This window comes from Bidens hawaiensis, unplaced genomic scaffold (assembly GCF_021521415.1).
Source record: "Bidens hawaiensis isolate Kalapana, Puna unplaced genomic scaffold, B.hawaiensis_p1.1 tig00000296_1, whole genome shotgun sequence".
NCBI classification, from domain to species: Eukaryota; Viridiplantae; Streptophyta; class Magnoliopsida; order Asterales; family Asteraceae; genus Bidens; species Bidens hawaiensis.
The window spans coordinates 4,813,562-4,825,565 of NW_027491024.1; positions in this window are offsets into that span (position 1 = coordinate 4,813,562).

Here is a 12,004-nt window from a genome sequence, read left to right on the forward strand (position 1 = left end):
TTTTGACTAAAAACGCGGATTAGAACATGAATACGACGTTTTTACGGTTCGAAAGTTCAGTTTGAAACCAAAACCAAAACCCAAATTAGCAAGGCTGTTCTATGGATGATTTATGCTTATTTGGATGTTATATGATATGTAGATATACTGAGTTTGCGACCCAAGTCCCGAAGAGTTGTTTAAACCATCGAAAATCACCGAAAACCGACAAGGTAATACCGTATTACTCGTTTAGGGGCTGTTTGTGCTTCGATTGTGACGTGCTTGTTTTTCGATTATGAAACTTTTTCAAGGAGATTTGGAATCATGTAAATGAGTCCCTGTTAAAATTTGGTAATTTTTCGATAAACGGAGAATATTTGGCGAATTTATTATTGTTTATTGGTGTTTATTCAGGAAAAATAGGTAAACTTCATGAAAAATTATGAAATTTGATCTGAAACCCATAAATTGTTATTTAAGATCACTGGAAAAATTTGGGAACATTTGGAGATGTCTAAGTAATTTTTGTGCAATTGTATTTTAATCAAGTTTTAACAGCCGAAAAATGCACAAAAGGGCATTTTAGTCAAAGAGTTAGATTCTGGAGATTTTGTAAGAGCTATTTCATGGTATTGTGACCATTTAAAAAAATTATCGGATTTTTCGGATGTGGTTTGGTATAAACGGGATATTTATTACTTAAATATAACACATTAAATGAATTTTTATAAATAGATAACTAATGATAAAATTTCTGAAAATAATTTTATAAATATATCCATATTTTAATATATTTTTACAAAAATTTACATAATTTATATATAAGTTCATAATTAGATATGAATAATCAAAGATTTAAACTAAATTTGTTTTAAAGAAACCGGCAGTTATGTGTTTAACGGACTGACTGGTATGTCAAAATGTCAAAAGTGGTAAAGATCATAGTTTTAGATGAATTTGATAAAAAAAGAACTTTTTACGAGAATTCCGGACAATTCGGATGGATTGTACACGTTTTGTATAATCAAATCTGTAAGAAAACGGAAACAAACCCTGCGATAAATCGAGATACTGAAACTTCAAAATTCTTTTATAAATCAAATCATTTTATCAATCAGTATGTTTACTTAAGTTTATGTGATGTTGCCTATTTCCGTAATGCGTAAACGATCAACTTGGCAAGGCTCGGAAAACGGTGAAACTGAGCCAAATCTGATTTTGAACATTTCATAGTATACAACGTCACAATCTAAGACTATGGTCATGTTCTGGGCCTAACAGCTATACCCAGACTAGTTATATAGCCCGATTTAACTTAAAAACTGCACTAGTGTTAACAGTACGATACCGGTTATATGATTCAAGCTATAAACGAGACGCACTACTTACTGACACGTATTACCAGCTTGAACTACGTTAAGGTGAGTTTCACGACCCCCGCTTTCTAAACAATTTTACGAACTTTTGGGGTGGAAAGCATGTTTACGTATACTTACTTACTTGAAATCGTGTGATGATGTGATTTATCTAAGTACTAACACTTGAAAGTCCCCACAAACACAAGTGATTAACTTCGTGCAAGTGACGTGTGGATAGTACTATCGGTTTGACAAACCCAACTGACAGGGCCTGTGGGGTATGCCGGAACATGTTAACCCAGTTGCACATTGTCATTTATACTTATTACATTCTGCTATGTGGTGTTAGACATAGTACATACTTGGGGCAAAGTGGCTGTTAAATGCCAACGGGAGTACATGGGCAAGGGTGGCCATGCGTGCGAGCTGTCTTGGTTTCACTTGTGGCTTAGTATAAAAACATCATGCACATATATACATAAATACATACGTACTGTGAACTTTACGAATACGTACACTGATTTTGTTCATACTCGTGAAACTTGAAACTCACCAACTAGACGTAGTTGACCCGTTTTAACATGCTTTTCAGGTAAACCGAAGTTGGAATAAAATGCTTACGTGCTTGGTGTTAGAATTGAAGTTGAATAGCTGTGAATAGACGTAAATACATAGCATTGAATAAGAAGCCCGTAAACCGGTTTTGTGATTTTCATCTTGTTTGTAAACATAGTACCAATCCATGTAATATGATGTAAATTAGTTTGTTGAATTTCTTTATAAACAATGTGGTTGATATCAGAATTATCTGTTACATTCCCGTATTACGCTTCCGCAATTACCTAGTCGGGGTGTGACAGATTGAATGATCTAAAGGAGTTGGTGATGACGAGATTCTGCGCTGATACCGAAGTTGAAAGAGTGGAGATGAAATTTCTGAACTTGAAAGCGGGAAAGATGACACAACGGGAATATACTACTGAATTCAACCGTATGTCTAGGTTGGTACCTGACATGGTGAACACCGACGCTAAGAGGAACAAGTGTTATGTAAGAGGACTTCCGCGGAATGTTGGCTCTTTGGTTAAGGCTAGTAAACCCGCAACATTTGACTCGGCCGCGGAACGTAAGAGGACCCCGCTGCCAGGGGCGCTACCCCCGGACCCCCGTTCGTTAAGGGTAATAATTTAACTAGAAACGCGATATGAAAAGTGATAGTAATCAATACGCATAATTGTTATACAACTAGCCGTGCACAACCAAAGAAAGGAGTAACCATTAAGGGAAGAAGTAACCGAGTTCAGTTGAGTTTCTAGCCCCACTTCCTTGTTATGTTTTTGGGGCTATGTGCATACTCGATGTACCGTTAGGTTATAAATAAAGATATGGATATTGTATGTAATGCAGGGATGATTACTTGTCGATACGTGAACGATCTTCGGATATTGCATGTATTGCCAAGAATAGCAATGATTGTCTCCTTATATGGATATTAAATGATAACTTATATATAGAGTTCCCTCTACGGATAATATATAGAGTGTTGCTTAAATGGAAAGCGTAGTGTTCCTTTAATGAAAAGCCCCGTGTTCCTTTGATGGAAAGCATAGTGTTCCTTAATGGAAAGCCCAGTGTTCCTTAGATGGAAAGCATAATGTTCCTTTAATGGAAAGCATAGTGTTCCTTCTATGGAAGTATATATGATGTTCCTTCTATGGAGAATATATATATAGAGTGTCGTTCTATGGAGAATATAAATAGTAGGGCAATAGTAATAGTTCTTTTAATAGATATTATGTGACGTCCTCTTATGGATATTTATACAAGGTTAAGATATGTGTATGTATTGTATGTCGCCTGATTAACTAAAATTCACTCAGCGTAGCTGACTTTTAGTATGCACGCAGGTGAATATGATTAAAGAGCTAGCATGAGGTTGGCACATGGCATGGATCAAACGGCTGGCATTTGAAGATGGAAGAAATGATGTTCTAATATGATGATTTATGTTATGGTTTTAAAGAAAAGATTAAATGTTTTGTAATAAATGGTTACAGTTTTATATTCCGCGAAAGTTTTAATTAACTCTGATTTGAAGAACTGTGTTTATGAGTAAATCCGACGTTAAAGTGAGGCACCGGGAATGGGGCCTTACAATCTTTAAGGAGATTTGAAACAACGGGATCCATGTTAAGCTCGTGATCCATAAAGCACAATAAAAAGTAATGTTTTTGTGGTAAGGTAAGGATACCTTAGATTATTATGAGAATGTGTGTATGTGTATATATAAAATCAAACAAAAGTACGGTAAGGATACCTTAGTACGTGTCGAGTGTTTGTGTATATTTACGATTTGATGAAATAAATAAGTATATGAATAAATAAGTGTAATGAACAATCGAGTAGGGTAAACACGTATAGGCAACACGTATAAGGACCCTAAAGAAAAAACTATACTATGTCGTTACGTCAAACCACCTATCATATAGTCTTGTGGCTCTGATACCAACCTGTCACACCCCGACCAAAGGCGGCGGAACATGCCGGGATGAAACCGATTGCCCAAAAACACAAGACACTATTATAAGTGACAATATTTAATCAACTCATTTATTTCATAAATCAATAAACAATCATATAACTTGTTCATACAAAATTAATTGAATACAAGTAAACAAATATATATTGTTCGTTTTGCAATATCCTAATAGTCTTGATAACGTTTTTCGACAAGTCCTCGCGTCAACAAAAGTCAAACCTGTAACATTGCATAAAATAAAGTTTATCAACACAAAGGTTGGTGAGAAATTTCATAGTTTTTGAACAATATGTATATAATAAGAAATGCCACAATCTTGTATACAAAACAGTATATAATAGCAACAATTTGGATAATATGAGATCGCTAACACATTAGAGACATCTTGCAATAAGGGGATGCCAAATAGTCTAGGATTTAATATTTACCGTTAATAAGAATACATTAACGACACCTTGCTATAAGGGGATACCAAATAGTTTAGGATTTAATAGTTACCGTTAATAAGAATACATTAACGACACCTTGCTATAAGGGGATGCCAAATAGTCTAGGATTTATTGATTAACCAACCAAAAGCGGTAAACACATAAGCATATAAGCATCTAAGAATAGAACACCAAATCGAGCATTTATTTAATTAAAGTATACAATAAAGTTTGTGGTTTAAGACTGAAGTATAAATCATTTAGTTTGAATAAGATATGCAATATCACCCCTAGACGAAAGATGGAAAACGGGGTATGAAAGTACTCACTTTCAAGTAATAAACTTGATCGGTAAAATGATGGGTACCTGGAAGGATGAGGTTTAACGAGCAAAGTCTAGGTGGAAGGAAGTCTTGTATTAGAAAGGTTTTCTAGGAAGTCTTTACATAAAATAAATGATAAGAAAATACAACAATTTAAAGTGTAAGGTTTAAAAATATAAATATTTAAGATAACATAATAATAGTCTTTAAAAAAATATAAGTTTGCTCGAAACCGGGTTAAAGTATCTAGCCTTAATATTTACTCAACCTATGACAAGTAATAAGGCGAGTAAAAATGCTAGAATGCAAGCCCCTTTATAATATAGATACTAAATGGGTTTTAACGAGTGTTTCGGGTTGTTGGTTCGGGTCTTGATAATTGGTCAAACCCAAAGTCAACTTTCCAAAATAATGAATGTTATGAGATAAATCAATAAAATTTAATAAGACTTACCCAAGTATGTAATTCTATTGTTTTAGAACTAACAACGTCCGTTAAGCGAGTGTTCGGTTTTGTCGGTCCAAACTTTGTTATGAGATCAAGTTGGATCCAACATTTCCAAGTACTTAAGAAAATATTTAAATCAGTTTGTAAAGGATTTTTAAATATTTATACAAGTCTTGATAGCTAAAAACACACTTGTGTGTCTTAAGCGAGTGAAAATCAGTTTAGTTCGGATTGGTTCGGTTTCCATCTCACAATAAGTTCATAGATGGTTTCAACATGCCCAAATATCAAAGAACTTGTATAATAACTTATAAATGATGAAACTTATGTTTTACAACCAAAAAGTTAACAATAAAGTCTTTAAACGAAAGTTTGGTTTTCGGTTCAGATCTAGTTTCGTGTTAAGACCGAGTTTAGAATATACAAACCCATACCCATAGAACTTATAATAATGATTTTAGAAACTTAAATCCAACATAAAGCATGTTTAAACAATTATTTAACAAAACTAGTAAACAAAGTTCGGTTTACGATTTGGACCTATTTACTGTTAAACCGAGGCTAGTCTCTTCAAACCCATAACCATAGAACTTAATAAATATGATAAACGAACTAAAACGAGCAGAAGTTAATAAGCAATAATAAGGTTATATGGTTAGATGCTGAAAATATATAACAAGGACCACGAAAGTCCTCCATGTAGCCTTGCCTTACGAGGCCCGAAACTTCACCGACTGGTGCCGGAAAAGTAACCACCAAGGTAACAAGGGGTGTATATTATATATATGTATTTTCATATGCTTCAAGTATTAATAAGGTTAGACAAGTTAATAAAAACTAAGAAATATGGTCAGTTTGACTTTCCAAAGTCAAACTGCCAAGAACAAAGAAAACAACCTTAAAGATCAATGAATTTGAATGAGAAAATGAAATGGGAGCTAGGATGGATGTAGAAAAGGGTTGTGTATATATAGGGAAAGGTTTGGAGGGTTAAACAAGAGGTTTGGTGTGTAAAAACCGAGTTTTGGACAAAAGAACAAACAAGAAAGCATCATACAGGCTGCTGTGCAGACTCCCCTTAGCGCGGCGCTAAGGTCGCTGGCCCTTGACCTTAGCGCGGCGCTAAGATCACCTGGTGGAAATTCTGAACTTTTAGAATGGGTAGTTTTGGCCCTCGGAGTTGGTTTTAAGCGTTTTAAGGCCATTTTAGGGACCGAAAAGGGTGTTTTAGAGACCCGACAATTATAATACAAATATGTAACATAAAATCCATCATTTGATTACATCGAAGGTTTCGGTTTACAAAACGGGTCGGTTTACATAATAAACGAATACAAATCGGACTCGAAATTGACGAATGTCACAAAAATGAGGTTTTGAAAGTAGTACACAAATTGCTATTGGATAACTTGAATTCGGTCATGAGTAATCAAAACACATAATGAAATCTCATGCACATAAAATTACCATCAAAACATCTTATCAATTGAAAAGAACACCGTAATAACAGTGAGACTAGGAGTAATGACGAAATATGTAAATCGCGTATCATATACTCTTTTGAAATTATAAAAATAAAATCGAAAATGAAGTCTCAAGTAAAGCCGTTCCATCGCTTCCAAGAAAATGTATATAATAACAAAGCATCGCAGTAAAGCGTAGTTAGAGAAATATTTAAATTGCTATCAAATGAAAATCTTGTAAGTTAGATTGTTAAAGGAATTTGGCATACGTAAAGCTGTCGAGATGATAATAAATCATGAAAGAAATGATGCTTGTGATAATAAGAAGTAAAAATTCGCATAAATCGTTATCGAACAAAGTTAATGCTACAATATCTAGTGTATGAAGCATTTATGAGTGTGTCCCAAAAAGGATTTATAAACCCATGATCATTGAGTTTATGCAAAATAATGAAAATTGTATTTTTTTATTGAGTAAATCTCGAATCCAACATTCAAAATGAAACCACGTATTTATAAAGTTACTATGGGATTAGCAACTTAGGTGACAATATTTATAATCTTGAAAACACGTATATAATTGTTTAATAATCTTTGAAAAACAACTCCTCATAATAGAATTTTGAGTGAGTATAGTTGTCATGGCAATATTATATTCTACAAAGATGATTTATAAAATATGAGCCTAATACGTAAATATTTATTCTTGAATGAGTTTATAATTTTTAAAAAATGAATACTTGAGCATATGAGATCTTTATAAATACACTAGTTGCGTATACATTAAAAGGTTGTTATAATAGTTTGAGAAAGTTATTTAGGAGGTTCCTACAAATGTTTGAAACGTAAATTTTTTATTAAAATATTGAGATTCAAGTTTGTGAATCACACAATTTCTTTGCTAAAAATTTTCCACTAAAACGAGAGTTGTTACGATACGTCGGGTCGACTTAAGTTGTAAAATAATTTACGAGAAAATTTTGAAGTAAACCAACCCGCGTAACGTAAATCGTTCTTGAAATGCTTAAATTAAGTAGTGGAAAATATCATGGGAAACTAAGGTAAAAAGGTTTGTATTTTGAAGTTTATTGTATCAATAAAAGCCGATTGTCCTGAGGATGCAAAATAATTTTTTATAAAGATCAAAATAAAATTTTGCTTATAAGGAAATTAAAATAAGTGAATCGCATGTCGAAATTTGTTATGAGGTATCAATATGAATGATGAAAGTTGTTTTGGGAATAAAAATTTGCGTAATGAAAATTTTTATCCTGTTCGTTATTTAATATCGTGTAACGAAAATATCATGATAAGTTAAAATGACCGGCATTGTGACTCGAGAAATCGAAATAAACGTATAGTAAATTATTGTTTCCTTATAGTTTACGATAGTAAAATTTGGTTTCCGTATAGTTCATGTAAGGCCCCGTTACCGGTAGCCCTACTTTGGTGTTGGATTTACTCATAAACACAGTTCTACAAATCAGAGTTAATTAAAACTTTCGTGGAATAATAATATTAGTCAACCATTCATTACAAACATTCTTAACTTGTCTTTAAAACATAACATAAATGATAATATCAAAACATCATGACAAATCTTCAGATGCCAGCCTCTTCGATCTTGCCATGTGTCTTGCTCAAACCAATTGTCCCAACCTGTTAACCTGCGTACGTACTAAAAGTCAGCTACACTGAGTGAGCTCTAGTTAATCACATAACTTACTTTACATACACATATACTTGCCCGAAGGTACGCATTACATACTTAACCTGGCCATCAGTCCTTTATATACATTCAAAACTAACCTTACATTATAAAGAGCATTCGCCCTACATACCTCGGATATTATTAGGGCCCGGTACCCTCCATCCTCGGATTAGGGTCCGGTACCCTCCATCCTCAGATATTATTAGGGTCCGGTACCCTCCATCCTCGGATATTATTAGGGTCCGGTACCCTCAATCCTCGGATATTATTAGGATCCGGTACCCTTTCTTCCATACCTCCTTAACATACTTTCTATATACATAATCGTAAGTTTCGCACATACATACATCAACCATTTCTTGGCAGTACATGCAATTCCGAAGATCGTTCATGTACCGACAATAAATCATTCATACATTTCACATAATACATATATGGCATACACTTATCACTTAGGGTAAGTGTATTAACTAATCACATCGAGTATGCACACAGCCCCGAAAACATAACAAGGAATGGGGCTAGAAACTCACTTGAAGGCGGTTACGTTCACCATTTATGGTAATTCCTTTCTTGAGCTGTGCACGACTAACTGTATAACAATTACACTTATCAATTAACTATCACTACTATATCGTCTTTCTAGTCTTAATTGTTACCCTCAACGAACGGGGGTCCGGGGGCAGCGCCCCTGGCAGCGGGGTCTAGGGGCGGCAACCCCTAGTACGGTCCAAGGGGCAGAGCCCCTGGCTGGGGTCGAGCTAACTTAAATTTGAGTCATCATTTTCCATTTGAATTTTATTTCCATTAACTGTCTTAACACATTTTCCATTAGAATTTTGAGTCATCATTAAATTTGCTAACTTAAAAAGTTCAAGGGCTTCTTTGTAATTAAACCATTCTTTTATAAGTTCAGGGGCCATTCTGTCATTTCATAAAACTTCTAGTTCGTCCCAGTTCGTCCTAGTCCCTTAACGAAGAGAGTTCATAACGAATGAACCCATTCGTTGCTTTATAACGAATTAGACCTTATTCGTTTGGCCTGGTCAACGAATTGAACTTCATAACGAACTGAACCCTTATAACGAACCATTCCTCATAACGAATTAGATTTTTTTAACGAACTGGTCATCATAACGAATTGGACCTTAACGAATCAGAACTTATTCGTTACTTTTTCCTTAGCGAAATGATATAACGAATTGGGGTTAATTCGTCCCTTTCCGCTAACGAACTAAGGCTCATTCGTTAGTTCCACGCTCGCGAATTAGGGTTAGGTCAGAGAATGTCAGAAACATTCTCTGACACCTTAACCTTGTACCTAACTTTTCCGGCGCCGCCATTGCCGGAAAATCGGGTTTTCGCCGGAAACACGAGTTTTGACTCGTTTTTCACTTTTTTTTCACCCCATTCGATCCAGATCTGAGCTAGGTGGTCCCTAAGCTCATCTTAGGTTCGGTTTATACCAGATTCCATCCGAACCTCGTGACTTAAACGGTTTAACGATGGCGGCTCGTCGTTTCGTGACCATATCTAACGGGTTTAAGTTAATAAAACATCATACTAGCATTACCTCGGGTCGGTGCTTGGTTCCTTCTTGGTTTCGGTTTAGAGAAAGGAAGAGTTTAGAGAGAAAGCTTAAGTGTGTGTTTTGGTGGGTTTGGAATATGTGTGAAATGAGGGATTTAATGCTGATTATGGTTTATATATTTAGGGATCATGGGTTTAAGCCCATGGTCTTTCCTTCTTTCTTTTATAACCCAAGTCCATAACCCATATCATTTAACCCAACACTAGCCCAAATCATATTCTATTTATCTAAACCGATAACGACCCACTATAAAATAGACAAAGTTTATTTTAATATTATAACCGAAAGTAGGGTGTTACAGTTTATGATACCAATAGTTTTAGAAACAATAGTAGCTAAAAATAAATTACTACTAAAAGCATTATACACGCATTTTTTTCCTTAACATATTAAATGTTGTATTTTTAATTAAACATTTGTTTGAAGAACATGTTAGAGGTTATAGTTGAACTAAAAGATGTATAAATAATTGAAAGTCTTAACCAAATCAACGAAGATGAATACATGAAAAGAACTTTTGTAAGGTTAAAATAATAAGTTGTACATGATTGAAATAAAGTGGATGATAAAGTTATAAATACAAAGTTGGTACGAAAATAAAATCTTTATGGGGTTGCTAAAGTCTTGGTATAAACAATGGCTTGCTGTCATTGATAGTATAACAAATGATAGTACGATTCGTCGTCATTCTTAGTTGTGTCTATCTCATAAGTAAATCCATTATTTGAGACGGCCAAAAACTTGCGGGTTGTGTTGATGTATGTTATGGTCAACCCTAATAGTATAGGCCTTATTGGGGAAATACCCATACCTTTGTCCAGGCATAAGCAAATATAATTTAAGCTTCAGAAGATGGAATCTTTGACCAAATATTCTTGCAAAAACATATTCATCATGTAGAGGTGGTTGGACGGGTGACCATCGGATCAAAACGGGCCTATATTTAAACAGATAATTTTACATATAAAGTTGACCCGTTATGGCTGACTAGCCACACCTTTGTTCATTCTACATAACCAATATCTATTTAATATAAATCTTTAGCGTTTTAAAATTTGATGAAAGCCTTTCATTTGCTTCTCTTCGATGGAAGTTTGATTTTCCCAGGATGTATCCTAATTTTTGGCATAATTCTTCTTCTGATGATCGATTCAACCTCTAATAAAAAAGATATACCTTGGTTATATTTTATCTCTTCAACAAGTTTAGTAATGAGCATAACGGCCCTATTGTTCTGATGGATAGAGGAACCTATGACTAGCTTTTCGGGAAATTTCCAAACGAACATTTTCAACGAATAACTTTTACTTTTTTTTATTTCACCCGTTTGGGATAAGAGTAGTCCTTAATTGACCCATTTACAATAAAGAAGTCGTTAGGCTGCTGAAGTGGAACATGTGACTAATGGATCAAACAGGTTTGGGCTGAAAGTTGATACAATGGAAGAATAATGCTTACCTAGGTAAGAAAATGTTACATTTATTAATGTCTGGTAAAGAATTTTAATCTGTTTGTTGAAATTAACTCCTACTGGTTTCAATATGTGTTTACCAGCTAAATGACTTCGGGTCAATACGGGTTATTTTAAATAAATCAAGTTGCTTTGGGTCTAAACATGTATGGGTCGATTTGGGTTCCGAGTAATATGACTTTCTGTATTAACTGGTCTTTTAAATTATTTAAACCTTTTTAAATTGACCATATTTTAAAAATTGTTCAAAATGACCACTTTTTGAAATTACCAGTACCTCAACTTGTAAGGCCCCGTACCCGGTAGCCCTACTTTAGCGTCGGATTTACTCATAAACACAGTTCTTACAATCAGAGTTAATTAAAACTTTCGCGGAAACGTTAACTTAAAACATTCGTTACAAAACATTATATCTTTTCATTGATACAATAACACAAAACATTATATTCAAAACATCATTTCTTCCATCTTAAGATGCCAGTCGTTCAATCCATTCCATGTGCCATCCTCATGGTAGCTCTTCAATCTGATCACCTGCGTGCATACTAAAGGTCAGCTACGCTGAGTGAGTTCTAGTTAATCAGGCAACTTGTCATAAAACCACTACACACAACATATGCGTATCCGAAGACACATAATCCACTGTCTAACCTGCTACTGCTTAACCACTTAATTACCCCTACAGCTTAG